Raw genomic sequence first — 18,153 nt, forward strand, 5'->3', positions numbered from 1 at the left:
AAATGTCTAAGCGGTGTACAACGAAATATAAAAATGTAAAAATCAGGGATAACACAAACTAATTCACAGACAGAGACAAAAGATTCTTATACATGGGGTAAGGGGGTGAAATACAATAATTAATGGGATAGATTTGCAAAAAGGTTAAAATAGGAAGGGGATGTGCCTTTTAAATGAAATTGTTGATAAAGGGAAAAGACTGATTCTGGGTGTTATAAGTTGCAGGCATCTTTAAAAAGAAAAGTTTTTAGGTTAGATTTCAATTTGTCTAAAGAAGATTCTTTCCAGAGGATTGATGGCAATGAGTTCTATAGAGTGGGCATTGTCACAGAGAAAATTGTTTTACGCGTAGGGATCTCATCGACAGAGAAAGAATATTTAATCCTTAGATAATGAGATGGACGGATGGGAGCCTGAACTGAGAGCTCCTGTTCGGGCCGGCGCAATAACTATCATTTCGGTGTGAAAACGGCGCACATTTTTTGTCCCCGGGGGCTGGTGAGGTGTGCGAAGTCGCAGTGATCACTATGGCGACGCGAAAAAAGTTGCCCGGCGACAAACCCAGCCAGCGCACGATGGAACAAGCGCTGAGCCGGGCTGCACGTGGCAGCATGGGCCCTGAGCTGTGCAGCGGGGAGGCGGCGAAAATGAGCGGGGCCCTGGCGGCTGTGGCTGACATGGTGGCGGACCCGGTACCAGAGAGTTCACCGATGGACCCGCTTACTAAAGCGGATATGCAGCGATGGATCGCAGAGGTAAAATCTGAAATCTCTGCGGTGGCGGTGCAGGTTCGGGAGGCGGTGCAGGAGTTGCGCACTGACCTGGTGGAGGTGGGCATGAGGGTCGAGGTGGTGGAGATGCGCATGGATAGCTGTGAGGACAGTGTAACTGGAATGCAGAGATCACTGGAGACGGTGTCTGCGGATTACCAACTTCTTGTGGATAAGGTCGAGGACCTGGAGAACCGCACCCGGCGTAACAATTTGAGGGTGCGGGGCCTGCCAGACCTGCCTGAGTTTAAGGATGTTCATGCTACTACAATCGAGCTGATCAGGTGGCTCCTGCAAGACGACACATTAGAGCCGGAACTGGAGCGGGCTCATCGCGCGCTGGGACCCCGGACACTGGATCAACCAAAGGATATAGTGTTGTGTCTTCAGAGCTTTGTCCTTAAAGAGCGGATCTTCCGCAGAGCCCGGGAGATGGGCACGGTCACCTGGGAGGGTCACCGGCTGGAGTTCTATCAGGATTTAGCTGCTGGCACGCTACAGAAACGGCGGGCATTCAGGGAAGTGACCAAGGCTTTGCAGCGCAGCAATTTGCGCTATCGTTGGACTTACCCTTTTGGAGTTGTTATTACCATCAACGGAGTTCACACCAGAGTTACCACAGTTCGAGAGGCTCGTGGGCTGCTACAACAAGCGGGTATTGAGATCCCTGAGGAGGCTGTTCCGGCGGGAGGTGTGGTGCCTGGCCAGGGTGGGCGTCCTTCCTCCTCCCGCTGGCAGCAAGTGGGGAATGGATCCCGGAGCGGGAGGGGTGGCCGAGGGGGTGGACCCCCTCTTCGGGCCACCGCTTCATCCTCAAGTGCTCCCCCCCTGAGAGCTGACTGAATGTACTTGTCTTTTTCCTGTTTTCACTGCCAGTTTCATGTCTCGGCGAGGGGTCTTTGGACTCCCCTCTGGGGGAATGGACTGTTGAGTCTTACCCCTTGGGAGAGTGTTGTGTGGGGGTTATACACTATCTGGTTTGGGATGAGGGGGGAGGGGGTAGTTGAAGGTTTTAGGTTTGTGTTATATGGGGGGTAGTATAGTGGGGGAGAGGGGAGAGTGTAAATGGTGACATGGGAGCTTGAGGGATTGGTGGGTTGGGGATTCTTGTACACACCGTTTTTGATAGTTGATGTTTGAGTGTGGGATGTGTGTAAGGGGCCATGGAGATGGTTCACTTCTTTGTATGTTGGTGGGAGATCTGAGGACTCTCACTGTGGGGGAGGGGGGGTGGAGGGGAGGGGTGGAGGGGGTGAGGGGGGACATATCTGTTGGGGTTGGGTTTGCATGGTCATTATTTTATTTGGAATATGGGGGCGTTTAAACTGGTCTCTTATAATATTAGGGGTCTCAATTCTCCCAACAAGAGAAGGGCCTTCTATAGGGAATTGCTCCGTTTGAGGGCTGATGTCTGCTTTGTCCAGGAAACACATTTACTGCAGTCCCATGAATCCTTGGCTGGAGATCACAGGTTCCCGCAGGCCTTCTGGGCTTCCCGGGTGGGCACTTCTAAGAGGGGTGGGGTGGGAATTCTTATTCGTAAGGGGATCCGTTGTGAGGTACGTAGGGTGGTGAGGGATCCTCAGGGCAGATACATTATGTTGGAGGCTCTGATTGAGGGGGTCTTATACTCCCTGGTAAATATCTATGCCCCTAATGAGGGTCAGGGGACCTTCTTTCAAGTTTCAAGTTTATTTAAATTTAATGGTTCGCTTAAGAATTCTAAGCGAATAACATTACAATAAATATTGGGATAAAAACAGTTGAGATCATTTTTGTGAATTAAAAAGACATATTCGTGACCACTTAACAAAACAGACACTACTGGAGTGGTTGGGAAAAACATGAGGGATGAAAAGTTACAATATTGTTGTTTCCTCATAGATAGGCGAAGAAAATTGGATAGGGTAGGATAGAACATTGGGGTTGGGGTACCTGAAGGTAGAAAGTTTTCGAAATTTATGATATTGTAAGTTAATGAAAGATGATTCCTATTTAAGGGTTAAAGGAAGCTTTAAACAGAAATGTTTTTAGATTAGTTTTGAATAAAGTGAGATCTTTAATATTTCTAATGTGTAAAGGGAGAGAATTCCAGATAAGCGGGGCTTTGACTGAAAAAATATCGTGTCGCCTAGTTCCTATTATTTTCAATGATGGGACCATAAGTAACTCCTGAGTATTAGACCGGAGAGAGCGATTTGAGAAGTGTGGGATTAATAAGCGGTTAATAAACTGAGGTTCGTTTGTAGTTGTTGTTTTAAAGACTAATAATGCTATTTTGTATATTATTCTTTGATTAATGGGTAGCCAATGTGATTTCATCAAATATGGAGTCACGTGATCGTATTTCTTTCCATGATGTATTAATTTTATGGCGGTGTTTTGAATTATTTGTAAACGTCTTTGTTCCTTGTTTGTTATGTTTAATAATAAGGAATTACAGTAGTCTAATTTGGATATTATGAGTGAGTGGACTAAAATATTTACTGATTTCGTGAGTTGGTCCCTCGGATTCTCAAGTTCAAGGGGGGAGCCCTGGTTTTTGGTGGGGATTTCAATCTTACAGTGACCCCTCATTTGAATAACTCAGGGAGGGCGGATCATTATGGGAGAAGGGATCGTAAACTGTTGCGGGAGGCATTGGCCAATCTGAATGTGGTGGACTGCTGGAGGTGGCTGCATCCTTCGGTTAAGGACTATACTTTCTTTTCGGGAATACACTCCTCATATTCTAGAATTGATTATGTTTTTGTGGAGCGGGGACTACTCCAGAGGGTGGAGTCCGCGGGGATTGAGTCACTTACGTGGTCGGACCATGCCCCATGTGGTTGCGATTCCAGGGGGTGGGTGGAGGCTCGGGACGGAAATTTTGGCGTTTTAATGATAGTCTTTTAGATGACCCAGAGGTGGGAACACAGATCGAAGGGTGGATACAGGACTATCTTGATGTAAATGTGGAGTGTGGAGCTTCATTGGAAGCGGTTTGGGAGGGGTTAAAGGCTACCCTTAGGGGCAGATTAATAGCCCTGGCGTCGGCCCGACAGCGTAAGTGGCAGGAGGATGCAGCGGGCCTGTTGACTGTGATTGGTAGGTTGGAGAGTTTGCATAAGCGTTCTCCTTGGAATATGGAATTGCGGGAGCGCTTGCTTCAGGCCCGTAGGGATCTCCAGGCTTTAGACTTGGACAGATTACACCATAACTTACAGCTCCTCCAACAGAGATATTTTGAGTTTTCTAATAAAGCTAGTCGACTGGTGGCACATCGTCTTAGGGTGCGACAGACGCGCAACCAGATCTTTTCACTCCGGGCGGCCTCTGGGGAAGTGTTACAGACTGAGGATGCTATCCGTGCCCGTTTTGTGGAATATTATTCCCAACTTTATACCCCGGAAGATCCAGGGCCCTCGCGGGACCAGGACGCTTATTTAACTTCAGCAGCATTGCCCCAGATTACACAGGCTGATGGGGCGCGGTTGGACCGCCCTCTTACATTGCTTGAGGCTCGTAGTGCGCTGCGCTCTATGAAGCTTGGTAAATCGCCTGGGTTGGACGGTTTTAATGTTCGGTACTACAAACGTTTTCAAGATCTGCTACTGCCTCCCTTATTGCGTTTTCTTAACTCTTTACAAGGGAATAGTACCCTCCCTTACTTCATGCGCTTGGCGGGAGTGACGGTGTTAGCTAAGGAGGGGAAGGATCCCCTCCAATGTGCTTCCTACAGGCCGATATCCTTGCTGGGGGTTGATACTAAGATTTTCACGCGAATTTTGGCGGACCGATTGATGAGTTGGATCCCTCGGCTGATCCATCCTGATCAGTCGGGCTTTGTGGTAGGCAGACAGGTGGGTGATAATACCCGTAGGGTCTATAATTTATATGATCGGGCTGGGGGGGGGCGGGAAACGGTGTTTTTATCTATCGATGCTGAGAAGGCATTCGATAGGGTAGCTTGGCCCTTTTTATTTCAGGTCCTAGAGTCGGTGGAGTTGGGTCCACGAATGCGGGACTGGATTCGGGTCCTATATAGTGGACCTTTGAGTTGCATCAAGGTGAATGGTGGTTATTCGGAGACCTTCTCTCTGGCAATGGGCACACGTCAGGGGTGCCCGCTTTCCCCGCTCCTTTTTGCTTTGACGGTAGAACCCCTGGCGCAGCGAGTGAGGATGAATCAGGATATTAAGGGGGTTACGGTGCCGGGAGGGGATTTTAAGTTGGCCTTGTTTGCGGATGATATTCTGTTCACGGTGGAAGAACCTGCGACCTCCTTGCCAGCTATATTGCGAGAGTTGGATATTTATGGTGGGGTGTCGGGCTTTCGGGTCAATGTTGGTAAATCAGAGCTCCTCAACATTAACTTGCCTGCTGACCGGGTGTCCTATCTCCGAGACCGATATCCGTTTCGGTGGGTTCAGCGTTCTTTGCGATATCTCGGAGTTTATTTTGGACCGCCGGGAGTGGATTTATATGACCTTAACTTTCCCCCGCTCTTTCGTCGTATTCGCCAAGATTTGCTTAATTGGAAAGATCTGTATTTCTCTTGGTTGGGCCGGGTGGCCATCGTGAAGATGATGATTTTGCCTAGTTTATTGTTCTTATTTCAAGTATTGCCTCTTTGGGTGGGTAGAAAAACGCTAGAGGGGGTTCAAAGGCATATCTTTAATTTTATTTGGGCTGGTCGGCGGCCAAGGGTGAGTAGGAAGGTCTTATGTATGGGGAGAGGGGATGGGGGGCTGGGGGTCCCAGATGTGGTGAAATATTATCAGGCTGCTCAGCTGCGCGCCCTTTTAGAATGGCAGACGCAGACGCCGAAACCGTGGGTGGAAATTGAGCAAAATTTAAGTGATGGGGTGCCTTTGTTGCATAGGCCGTGGGTGCCTGGTAGGGCGCGACTGGTAGGGGGGGTATCCTCAGTAGTGACTTCCTTGAGGGTATGGAATCAGACCCGAGCTTGTTTATTGGGGAGTAGGCGACATTCATGGTATACTCCGTTGAGATACAACCCTGACTTTCCACCGGGAGGAGATGGGGGAGTGTTTGCAGACTGGGAGTCACGGGGTTTGGTGTGTGTGGGACAGTTGTGGGATCCGGTCCAGGGCAGTGTTAGACCCTTTACAGAACTCAGGGGTAAGTTTGGGTTTGGGATAAGGGATCTGTTCCCCTACCTACAGGTTTTACATTATATTAGGACCTCGGGTCTTCTGGGAGACCTGAGGGGTGGTAAGATGCCCTTTGAGCTGTTATTGGGTCCAGTGCTTAGGAGGGGAGCTCTCTCTGCGATATATAGGTGCCTTAATTGTAGGGGGGCTCCCCTTCCCAACATGAGGGCCTGGGAAGATGATTGTGGTTCGGCTATTTCCTGGGATACTTGGGGTGACATATGATCGGAGATCTCCTCGGCGGGGATTGCTGCTTTGCTGATCGAGAATGGTTACAAGGTCCTCTTTCGGTGGTACTATACCCCTCAGGTAGTGGCTCGTTGGCGGGGAGGTGCGAGTGTTCTATGTTGGAGGGGCTGTGGGGAAGTGGGTACCTATTTTCATATGTGGTGGCAGTGTGGGCAGGTGTGTGGATTCTGGACTGAGGTCTTTGATCGGGTGTCCCGGATCTTAGATGTCCAGATACCGGCCGATTGGCGACATGCCTTGTTGTTTTGGCATCAATTGGATCTGGCTGGGGGTGACTCTTTGTTTTGTAAGTTGGCATTCACTGCTGCTCGATTGGCCATTGCCTCTTTGTGGAATCAGGCGCTCTCTCCCACGTGGGCCCTGGTGGAGCAACATTTGCTTAATTGGCCACTGAAGACGGAGAGATCCGCATACCATGGGCAACGAGGCCAGTCTGAAGCTACTAGAATCACCAAGCTGGGATGCGTTGCTAACCGGCGGAGGACCCGATTAACCAGAGGTCATGGAGGGAAAATCAAACAAGAGCTCATGAGCCGGCCAGGACCGAACCAAGGCATCCGGCCCAACTTCCTCTTTGTCTGTAAATGCGCCTGGCCTTTAAGTTCAATGCCGAAGCCATCAAGACCATCTGGGGCTGACCTCAGCGCTATTTGAGCAAACGGAACGCCTTCTACAAGAGGGACCATGCTCCTAGGTCCAGGATCTGTCGGCCGTGGAAGTCCGCCCAAACATTGACAACATAGGCCACCGAGAAAGACAGAAGATACGCTTACGCCTAATAAAACACATACAATCCTGCTGGCCCAAGAGAGAGAGCACTTAAGCTCCCTTGCAATGTACGTACGCCACCGCTGTGGCATCATCGGAGAAACACACACCGCTGTTCCTTTCAAAAGGGGCTGGAGAGCGAGTAGTGCTAACTGAAATGCCCGAAGCTCCAGGCTATTGATCAACCAATGTTTCAGACCAGGAGTCAACTGTCCCTGAATGGAGCGGTACCCATAGGAAGCCCACAACCCAACAGGCTAGCAGGTATCATAAGAGTCATCCACTCAGAAATCTGAAGAAGCCAGTCCTGGCAGAGAGCCTCCTCCTGAAGTCACTAGCTCAAGCTGCAGCTAGCTGGCACCATCCCAAGGAGCAGCATCTGAAGGGGAAAACTCTGCGGAGACCACCGAAATAGGAGGGACTCCCATAAAGGACGCATGGGCGCTCTGGCCCAGGGGATTGCCTCCAAGGAGGCTGCCAGAGACCCCAAAACCTGCAGATAAAACCAGACCATGGAAGCCGGACGTTCCAGGAGAATTCTGATCTGTTGTCGAAGGTTATGTTCACAGGAAGCGACTTAGGGTGGTGCTTGGCAACACCTGTATAGAGGTCATCCAGACCTGTACCAACAAGAAGATGGCCCTTGAAAAGACATCCGCTTAAGGAGACCCTTGAGGCAGCATCCCCAGCCCAAAGGTGGATCCAAAGAGTCCAAGGAGAATGTATTAAGAACTCGAAAGAGATCATAAAGGGTGTCCAGCACCTAATCCACCCCAACTATCACCAGTGGAGGGCAGGCATGCACCTCCACAGAGGATGCATTGTGCAGGCTGGAATGACAGGCACGCACCATAAAGGAAGCAGCCACTGCCACTTGAATATCTAAAGATGCCGCTAGAAAAGAAAGTTTTTAACATAATACCTACCTTGCGATCCTGAGAGTCCTGAAACCTGCATGCTGCATGCTGGAAAACCTGTGCTACAGCGGAATCTACCTCAGGCTGTTCAAACTTGCTGAAAATCAGGATACAGGTCATAAAGAGCTTGCTGGGGTATCACATTGTTCTGAAACCAGACCAAGGAGCTGTGGACTGAATGTAAAAAAGGGCACAGGAGAACGGTCTAGGACTGAAGCCTGAGAAATGAAAGGTGGATAATTCAAATGGAGCTCTTTCAGAACATCAGCAGTAAAGAGGCGGACAGAAGCCTGCTGGAATAGCTACGAAGAAGGGTCAGCACCCAAATCCGGACACTTAAGGCAGCTGAGGTGACCAGTCCCAGCAAAGGCATCAGCCAGATCCAAAATAAAGACAGTGACAGGAGACAGAAGAGTCATAATATCTGCATGGCAACTACTGCAATTGAGAACTGCCATAGCCAGATGAGAGGGCTCCAGAACAGGAAGCTCTGCCACAGGCGCAACAGACTGAAAAAGACCTGATGCACCCGCTGGCTGCATCAAACGAGTAGGGTCTGAAGAATAAAATCCAAATAAAATCCGAGGAGTCGAATAAAATCCAGTGAAAAGGCCCATCCTGCAACCATGGGTCTGTTGAGGCACATATGCCACTCCAAATGAGTCTCTATACTTGGAACTCAGGCGTTTCATGCCAGACTCCAGGTTGACCTCTGGGCGAGATTTTTTTTTGTAAGACAAGGATCCAGGCTGGCTCCCCAGCCCATGATTATTCAGTGAAGGCAAAGTCTGAAGTTCCTGCCCCCTTCCCTAGTGCACTATGGCACGCGGTACAAGATTGCTGATCTGGCGCCAATCCGGCACAATCAATGTCCACATTCAACAGATTAGGGGCTGAGGAGTCCATCCCAAACAATTTTGAATCAAACTGAGGGTTTTTTGAGGCAGAAATAAAAGATAGAAAAAAAGATCATTTTTAAAAAATAGAGGGTACTCACAGTTCTGAAGTGCCTGTGCTTGTCAGTGATTTTAAAAGCAGCTTAGTGGAAGAAAAGCACAGTTACTTGCTTTAACAGGTGTTATCCAGGGACAGCAGGCAGCTATTCTCACATACGGGTGACGTCATCGACGGAGCACGGATGCGGACGCCTCACAAGCAGACTTGCTTGAAGAAACTCGAAGTTTCGAGTCGCCCGCACCGCACATGCACGAGTGCCTTCCCACCCAGCGCAGGGCGCTTCTCCTCAGTTCAGATAGCTAGCAGAGAAGCCAACCAGGGGAGGTGAGTGGGTTGTGAGAATAGCTGCCTGCTGTCCCTGGATAACACCTGTTACGGTAAGTAACTGTGCTTTATCCCAGGACAAGCAGGCAGGTATTCTCATATATGGGTGACCTCCAACCTAACCAGAATGGGATGGTGGGAGTGTTGGCAATTAGGAGAATAAATTTTGTAATACTGTTTGGCCAAACTGTCCATCCCGTCTGGAGAAAGTATCCAGACAATAGTGAGAAGTGAAGGTATGAACCGAGGACCAAGTAGCAGCTCCACAAAATTCCTTAATAGGTGTAGATCTGAGGAAAGATAATGAAGCTGCCATTGCTCTGACTTTATGGGCTGTGACTTTACTATGAAGGGGTAATCCAGCCTGGGCATAGCAGAAAGAGATACAAGCTGTAATCCAGTTGGAGATGATACGCTTAGAAATAGGATGGCCCAACTTATTTGGATCGAAGGAGACAAAAAGTTGAGGAGCAGATCTGTGTGGTTTGGTGCGTTCCAAGTAGAAGGCCAAAGCACGTTTACAGTCCAGAGTATGAAGAGCTGATTCTCCAGGGTGAGAATGAGGCCTTGGGAAAAAACACTGGAAGAACAATGGATTGGTTGAGATGAAATTCTGAAACCACTTTAGGCAAGAATTTAGTTTGAGTACGAAGGACCACCTTGTCATGATGGAAAACAGTGAATGGTGGATCAGCAACTAAAGCTTGCAGCTCACTGACTCTTCGAGCAGATGTGAGGGCTTTCAGCAAAGCCTTTGATACGGTTCCTCATAGGAGGCTGTTCAACAAACTTGAAGGGCTGAAGTTAGGACCCAAAGTGGTGAACTGGGTTAGAAACTGGTCGTCGGACAGACGCCAGAGGGTGGTGGTTAATGGAAGTCGCTCAGAGAAAGGAAAGGTGAGTAGTGGAGTCCCACAGGGTTTGGTGCTGGGGCCGATCCTGTTCAATATGTTTGTGAGCGACATTGCTGAAGGGTTACAAGGAAAAGTGTGCCTTTTTGCAGATGATACCAAGATTTGTAACAAAGTAGACACTGAAGAGAGAGTGGAAAATATGAAAAAGGATCTGCAAACGTTAGAGGAATGGTCTAATGCCTGGTAACTAATATTCAATGCAAAGAAATGCAGAGTAATGCATTTGGGGATTAATAATCAGAAGGAACCGTATATGCTGGGAGGTGAGAAGCTGATATGCACGGACAGGGAGAGGGACCTTGGGTGATAGTGTCCTAAGATCTAAAGACGAAAAAAACAGTGTGACAAGGCGGTGGCTGCTGCCAGAAGGATGCTGGGCTGTATAAAGAGAGGCGTAGCCAGTAGAAGGAAGAAGGTGTTGATGCCCCTGTACAGGTCATTGGTGAGGCTCCACTTGGAGTATTGTGTTCAGTTTTGGAGACAGTAACTGGCAAAGGACGTAAGAAGACTTGAAGCGGTCCAGAGGAGGACAACGAAAATGATAGGAGGCTTGCGCCAGAAGACATATGAGGAGAGACTGGAAGCCCTGAATATGTATACCCTACAGGAAAGGAGGGACAGGGGGGATATAATTCAGATGTTCAAATACTTGAAGGATATTAACGTAGAACAAAATCTTTTCCAGAGAAAGGAAAATGGTAAAACCAGAGGACATAATTTGAGGTTGAGGGGTGGCAGATTCAAGAGCAATGTTAAGAAATTCTACTTTACGGAGAGGGTGGTAGATGCCTGGAATGCGCTCCCGAGAGAGGTGGTGAAGAAAACGGTGACGGAGTTCAAAGAAGCGTGGGAAGAACACAGAGGATCTAGAATCAGAAAATAATATTAAATACTGAACTAAGGCCAGTACTGGGCAGACTTGCACGGTTTGTATATGGCCATTTGGGGAAGGATGGTCTGGAGAGGGCTACAATGGCTGGGAGGGTGTAGATGGGCTGGAGTAGGTTTTGACAGAGATTTCAGCAGTGGGAACCCAAGCACAGTACCAAGTAGAGCTTTGGATTCTTGCCCAGACATAGCTAAGAAGAAAAAATTTAAATTGAATCAGGTTGGGCAGACTGGATAGACCATTCGGGTCTTTATCTGCCATCATTTACTATGTTACTATGTTAGCTTAAACCTTTCCCTCCAGCTTTCTCTGCCTCTAGTTCTTTCCCCTTGTATCCCAACCCCTATCTCTCTATTCTTTTTCTCCTTGCCTTCACATTACCATATTTTCCTCCTGGATAATGTGGCATAAGGAAGAAACAAGCAATGGCACATCATACCACTTCCTCCTCTGCTGACCTGGGCCCACTGCTTATTTGAACCATGTGGAACTCTGTAGCAGTTGGATCCAAGCCAACAGAGGAGGAAGGAATAGTCTGATGGGCAGCCTTTGTTTCTTCCTTATGATACACAATCCAGGACACAATGAGGAGGGGAGTTTGCATGAGCAGTCTATGGGTTTGTGCTGTAGGGAAATTGTCTACATTTTGTTACCTTTGCAGAATTCTGCAAGCCAAGTACAAAATTCTGCATTGCAGAGTGGCACTGAATTCCCCAGAAGTAACCTTTGAATAGGCACATAAGCACATAAGCAATGCCTCTGCTGGGTCAGACCCGAGGTCCATCGCGCCCAGCAGTCCGCTCACGCGGCGGCCCAACAGGTCCAGGACCTGTGCAGCAATCCTCTATCTATACCCCTCTATCCCCTTTTTCAACAGAAAATTGTCCAATCCTTTCTTAAACCCCATTACCGTACTCTGCCCTATTACGTCCTCTGGAAGCGCATTCCAGGTATCCACCACCCGTTGAGTAAAGAAAAACTTCCTAGCATTTGTTTTGAATCTATCCCCTACCAATTTTTCCGAATGCCCTCTTGTTCTTTTATGTTTTGAAATTTTGAAGAATCTATCTCTCTCTACTTTCTCTATGCCCTTCATGATCTTGTAGGTTTCTATCATGTCTCCTCTGAGTCTCCGCTTTTCCAAGGAGAAGAGCTCTAGCCTCTCCAGTCTTGCAGCATTGCAAATATTACATCGGACTTAACAAACCAGAACACCTACAACAAGCAAAACAGAACAGGTGGGACTGTTAAAGATCTCAATACAGAAACTCTTAAGCAAACAAATAGTCATCTGTGATGCACATATCAAAATAAAACACCTTTTTGTGTCTGGGAATCCATCAAGTTGGTCTCAGTTTCTCTTTTCTGCTTTCCTGTCTTCTGCTAATTTTGTTTCCACCAGCAGCTGTCCATTTATTTCTCCTCTGTCCTGTCATATCCCATTCCCTCACTACATGTCTTTGATACATTGATCTTTCTCTTAATGTTCTCTTCTCCATTTCTTTCTTTTCTGGCTCACTTTTCATCTACTTATCAACTTCTCTCAACCCTTAGCTCTCATTTTCCCATCTCACCCAATTCCTAACCTCCTATTCCCTTGAATCTTTCATCTGCTTCCCATTACCACATATCTACTCTCTATATTCATTATCTTCCTTACTCTTCACCTTGACAATCCTTCCATATGGATCCACCATTCCAAGCATCTTCTCTCCTTATCTCTCACGTCATCCTTGAAACCCAGCATCTCCCCATCCCCCTTCTGTACCCTCAAGTCCATCTCTCCCTTATGGTTTGTTTATTTATAATCCGCCTTTAACAATGCAAAGTACAACACACATAATAATGCTTCACAAACATTTCAAACATTTTTCAAAAATAAAAATATAGATAACATTCAACATAAAAACTAAATAAAATATTAGCTTGACAATAATAATAGCACCAATCACTTCACCTATACCAAATATCAATCTCAAGCAGCCTAATACAACTCAGGTGTTCAACTGCCATCATCTCATACTGTGTATTTCTTACAATAAAACAGGTGTCGTTTTAACAATTTCTTAAAGACATCCAATTTTTTTATGTTTAATGTAAGACGGGAGCCTATGCCACTCCTCTGGACCACAACATGAAAATGCTCCTACTCTCACAGTCTGCAAGCTCAACTCTTTTCTTGATGAACTCAATTTTCAGCCAATTAAGCTTGATATAATAATCTGTTACATGTTCATTTTTCTGGAGCCAGAATAACACCCTGATAACGGAGTTTTGTGTTATCTGTGAAGCTTTCAACACCACCACCAGAACACCTAACAGTATCACATTACAGTAATCAAATACAGACAACACTAGCGCATGTAGTATACTTTTGAAATCCCCCACAACATATAATGATACAGCTTATTTACTAAGTGCACTTTATAAAACACACTTTTGATCAAACTTGACACATGCTGCCTAAATTTTAGATGTGTGAATCCAGAATACAGCTTATTTACTAAGTGCACTTTATAAAACACACTTTTGATCAAACTTGACACATGCTGCCTAAATTTTAGATGTGTGAATCCAGAACAATGCCAAGATAACAAAATTCTGAGGATAGCTGAACAACAATGTCCAGAATCCTCAAAGATACAGGTGATCTCACTGCAGATGTTCTGGCCAAATGCATCACCTTAGTCTTTTGCACATTTAACATTAGCTTATTCTCACACATCCAGTGCCTTACCTTAACCAAAACAGAATCCAACTTCTGTTAAGTCCAACAACCCTTCCATAGGAAGAAAAAGCAACAAATCAGCAGCGTATATCCTGTATGATACATCCAAATCACGCAATAGCACACACAATGGTACAAGATATATGCTGAATAGTACTGCCAATAATGGAGAGCCTTGGGGAACTCCTGTCTGAATAATCCTTTGCACAGATCTTTGCCCATTAACATATACTTCCTGTCTTTGGTCAGTAAGAAAGAATTGAAAACCACACCCTGCACCCTACAGGAACTTAGTTGCTGCAGTAAGACACTATGATCTAAAGTGTCGAAGGTCGCAGTAATGTCTAAAGACACCATGATATATATATTCATATCCCTTGTCAAATCCACATCTTATCGCATCAATCAACGACATTAACAGAGTTTCCGTACTATGGCCAGAATGAAAAGCAAATTGATAAGGATCCAGAATAATACACCTCTGAATATGTTCACCAAGTTGGTTATACACTGTATACCAGTTTTTCAAGTATTTTTGATAAAACTGGTGCCAATGCAACAGGTCTATATTTTTTTTAACTCTCCATTTCCAACATTTACATCTTTCATCAGTGGCTGAACTGTAGAAATTTTCAACAATCCCGTCACACAGACTAAGATTCATTATCTTTGTAAGTGCATAGCCTTATTGACTGAGTAATTCTTGCAACAGTTTGGGGAGCAAAGGACACCTAAGGCTATGATCGGCCTACAAATGCCCAATAATTTAACGACCAACTGGGATCAACACACCTTGCACTTGTGGTATCCCCCTTACAATTGTGTCAACTTTCAGGCCACAATAATTATTGAGCTCATCTGGTGTAAATGGTATTACTTGCAACACATTATCCCCAGCACTAGTTAATTGCTTCATAATCCAAAACAATTCTTTTGGGCGATTAACTGAATCTTTCAACTTCTGCTAAAAACACCTCTTCCTATTCAAATTACTCTGTTGTTTGTATTCACAGAGCCGTGAAAGATATTCCACTCGCAGCACCTCAGTACACCTCTTCCTTCACTCTCTCCTCCTTCTGACGTACTTGTGTACGCTGTACCAACAACTCAGAGGTCAAATACTCCTTCCCTATTGGCCTTTTCGAACTGTTATTTCCTTGAAAGGGGCCACCTCATCCAAAGCTTTGTTGAGCATTGTTTGCTAACCTTCTATTGCTACCTTCACTGATGAGTAATCCAAACCATTTATTAAACTTCCACACCCAAACTCAATAGTAACCCTAACATAGCACTTCTCCACTACATTCCTTTCTTTATTACTCATACTCTAGTATCTCAAGTCTGTCACTTTTAGGGCATGATCCATCCACAGTTTAAAAATTATGTTCATCTCCACTCTATACTGCTCCCTGTCCGGGAACCCCCCCCCCCCAAATCCAGAGTAATCCCTGCTTGATGGGTCACCCCCCAACCCACTGTTTCTGACCCAGGGATGGCTAAGGCAGTTAGAAATACATCCATCAACTGGCACTGCACTTGTAATGGAATATTGAAATCCCCAATTAACATTATTTTGTTGTATCTATTCCTAATGTTAACAAAGTGCCTAGAAGCCCCAAACAATATTGCAATAAAACCCCGGGAGGGCAGTATACCAAACAAATTGCCAATTGAGCATTGCTCACAATTAACATATCAATGGTATCAACCATCCCCTGATAAAGCACCCTAAATTTCAAATTTGTTCTCAATATCAACATTACCTCTCCCCCTCCCCTCCGTGATCCCAACATTGCCAGTACCATTCATACTCCCCAGGACAGCACTCATTCACAATCACATCTGTCTCTTCTAACCAAGCTGTTACCCCAAGAGGTCCATCTCATATTCATCAGTCATATCCCTGATCAACAAAGACTTTGTTTTACTGACCGTGCATTCACTAAGCCAGCCCTCATCACCTCCTCTTCCCATAAATATCTGCCTGAATATTTCGCCTATCAGTATTATGCCTAAACCTCTGCCCCACTAAATCTCCATACCTCCCTCGACCCATCACTATTGGGATTGTTGTAATTTTAATTACCTGCAGAATCTTAACCATAAGTCCCCAACAATGTCCCAAACTAAGACATAAGATAAGAATTTATTTCTAAACTGCAGTTACCAAAAAGTTCAATGCGGTTTACAAAAGACTAGCTACAATACATAATTCAAAATGAAAGATACATTAATATTAAGAACCAAGAAATTTAGAGAACATCGTATCACCAAAGCTGCTGATCAGGTTACAACTTCTGTAGACAGAAAATGTTACCCAGGCAAAGGGAGTAGTTCCATGTACAAGCTGTCTTCTTCTTGAATCCCTTATGAAGGAAGTAAAAGAAAAGAGAGGAGGTGGCAAGATTGAGAAGCATCCGTTAGATTGAGAGAGTCATCTATGAAATGGTTCATGAGGCATCAAAGATTTCCAGTAGTGGGGAAGAAGAGGCTGCTGAGGGAAGGCAGCTGGACTCAGATTATGGAACACTGCAAGATTGTTACTGTGACTCCCCCCACCCTTGAACTGAAGAACCGGTATGCTGTCCTGGAAGTGGAGGAGATGAGAGCATCCCAAGGAGAGGAAGGACCAAAGCCTGAGATCAAAAAAATTACTGGATCCGTGCCCACTAGGAGGCATAGGTAGTGGTAGTTGGCAATTCCCTTCTGAGGGGTACAGAGGCGTCCATCTGCAGACCAGACATGATGTCACGAGAGGTATGCTGTCTGCCTGGTGCCAAAATCCAAGATGCTACGGAGAGCTTGCTGAGACTCATCAAGCCTGATGACTATTATTCGATGCTACTCATCCACATTAGCACTAACGATACTGCCAGGTACCCCTGCGAACGTGTCAAGTGTGGCTTTGTGGCTCTGGGAGAGAAGGTGAAGCAATCAGGTACACAGGCGGTATTCTTGTCTAAGCTCCCTGTCAAGGGTAAAGGCCAGGGCAGAGAAGCTCACATCCTGGAGATGAATGCATGCCTATGTGGATGGCATCGTTAAGAGCGTTTTGCCTTCCTGGACCATGGGATGATTTTCCAAGGGCTGCTGAGAAGGGATGGTGTGCATCTATCAAAGAAGGGAAGACGTGTCTTCGCAAGCAGGCTGGCTAAATCTCCTGAAGAGGGCTTTAAACTAGAAGTGATGGGGCAGGGTGATTAAAGTTCCTGGGTAAGTATAAGCCCTCAGGTAAGTAAATCACTGAATAGCTCTACATGGATGGGAAAAGGGGGTAATGTCTGGAAAGCAGTATATACTAATGCTCGAAGCATGAATAAAATGAAGAAAGACCTGGTGGAGCTTGAAGAATGATCTGAAATTTGGCAGATAAAATTTAATGCTAAGAAATGCAAGGTCATGCGTTTGAGTTGCAAACACCCGAGGGAATGGTAGTTTTGTGGATTGAAGAACTTATGTGCACAACAGAAGAGCGGGACTTGGGTGTGATTGTACGTGATGATCTTGATGGCGAAAGCTAGAAGGATGCTAGGTTACATAAGGAGAGGTATGGCCAGTAGGAAAAGGGAGGTATTGTTGCCTATGTATAAGACTTTGGCGAGACTTCATTTAGAATATTGTGTACAATGCTGGAGGCCGCACTTTCAAAAAGATATAAAAAGGATGGAGTCAGGCCAGAGGAAGGCTACTAAAATGGCGTGTGTTCTTCATCATAAGGTATATGGGGACAGACTTAAAGATCTCAATCTGTATACTTTGGAGGAAAGGTGGGAGAGGGAAGATATGATAGAGACGTTTAAATACCTACATAATGTAAATGTGCATGAGTCAAGTCTCTTTCATTTGAAAGGAAACTCTGCAATGAGAAGGCACAGGATGAAGTTAAGAGGTGATAGGCTCCAGAGTAATCTAAGGAAATACTTTTTTACAGAAAGGGTAGTAGATGCATGAAACTGTCTCCCAGAAGAGGTGGTGGAGACAGAGACTGTCTGAATTCAAAAGGGCCTGGGAAATGCATGTGGGATCTCTGAGAGAGAAAGAGATAATATCAAAAATATCACTTATTGAACCCTTCAACGGAAGTTCCCCACCTTTCTAATATCTTTATCTACGAATATCTCATTGTGTAAATATATAAAGAAAAACAAACAAACAAACAATAAATAAATGAATAATAAATAAAACTAGGAGGAGTGCATATCATAAAGCTAGATAGACTCATATCATAAGACCTCTTATAAACTGGATGTTATTTCAGGTCCCCAACCTGAACAAAAAGCTATAATCATTTAGCACGCCTCCAACCTACCCTTATAGTGAAAACAAGAGCCCCACAAAATCAATATAAAAATATTTTTTTGAAATGAAACAGAACTGTAATAACTCAAAAAGAATGCTTTATAACCACAACACATGAAATCAAAAAATATCTCATAAAATGATTATCAACACTTATCTTAATAGGTGATTAACACCTTCAG

The 18,153-nt window shown here is 45.6% G+C and overlaps 1 protein-coding gene across 2 annotated transcripts in view; it reads right to left on the reverse strand.

Annotated features, from left to right (window-relative positions):
* LOC117358842 (SLAM family member 9-like) overlaps window positions 1-18,153 on the reverse strand; it is a 187,939-nt gene that overhangs the window by 141,547 nt on the left and 28,239 nt on the right. The window lies entirely within an intron of this gene.

The sequence above is a fragment of the Geotrypetes seraphini genome, chromosome 4 (assembly GCF_902459505.1).
Source record: "Geotrypetes seraphini chromosome 4, aGeoSer1.1, whole genome shotgun sequence".
NCBI classification, from domain to species: Eukaryota; Metazoa; Chordata; class Amphibia; order Gymnophiona; family Dermophiidae; genus Geotrypetes; species Geotrypetes seraphini.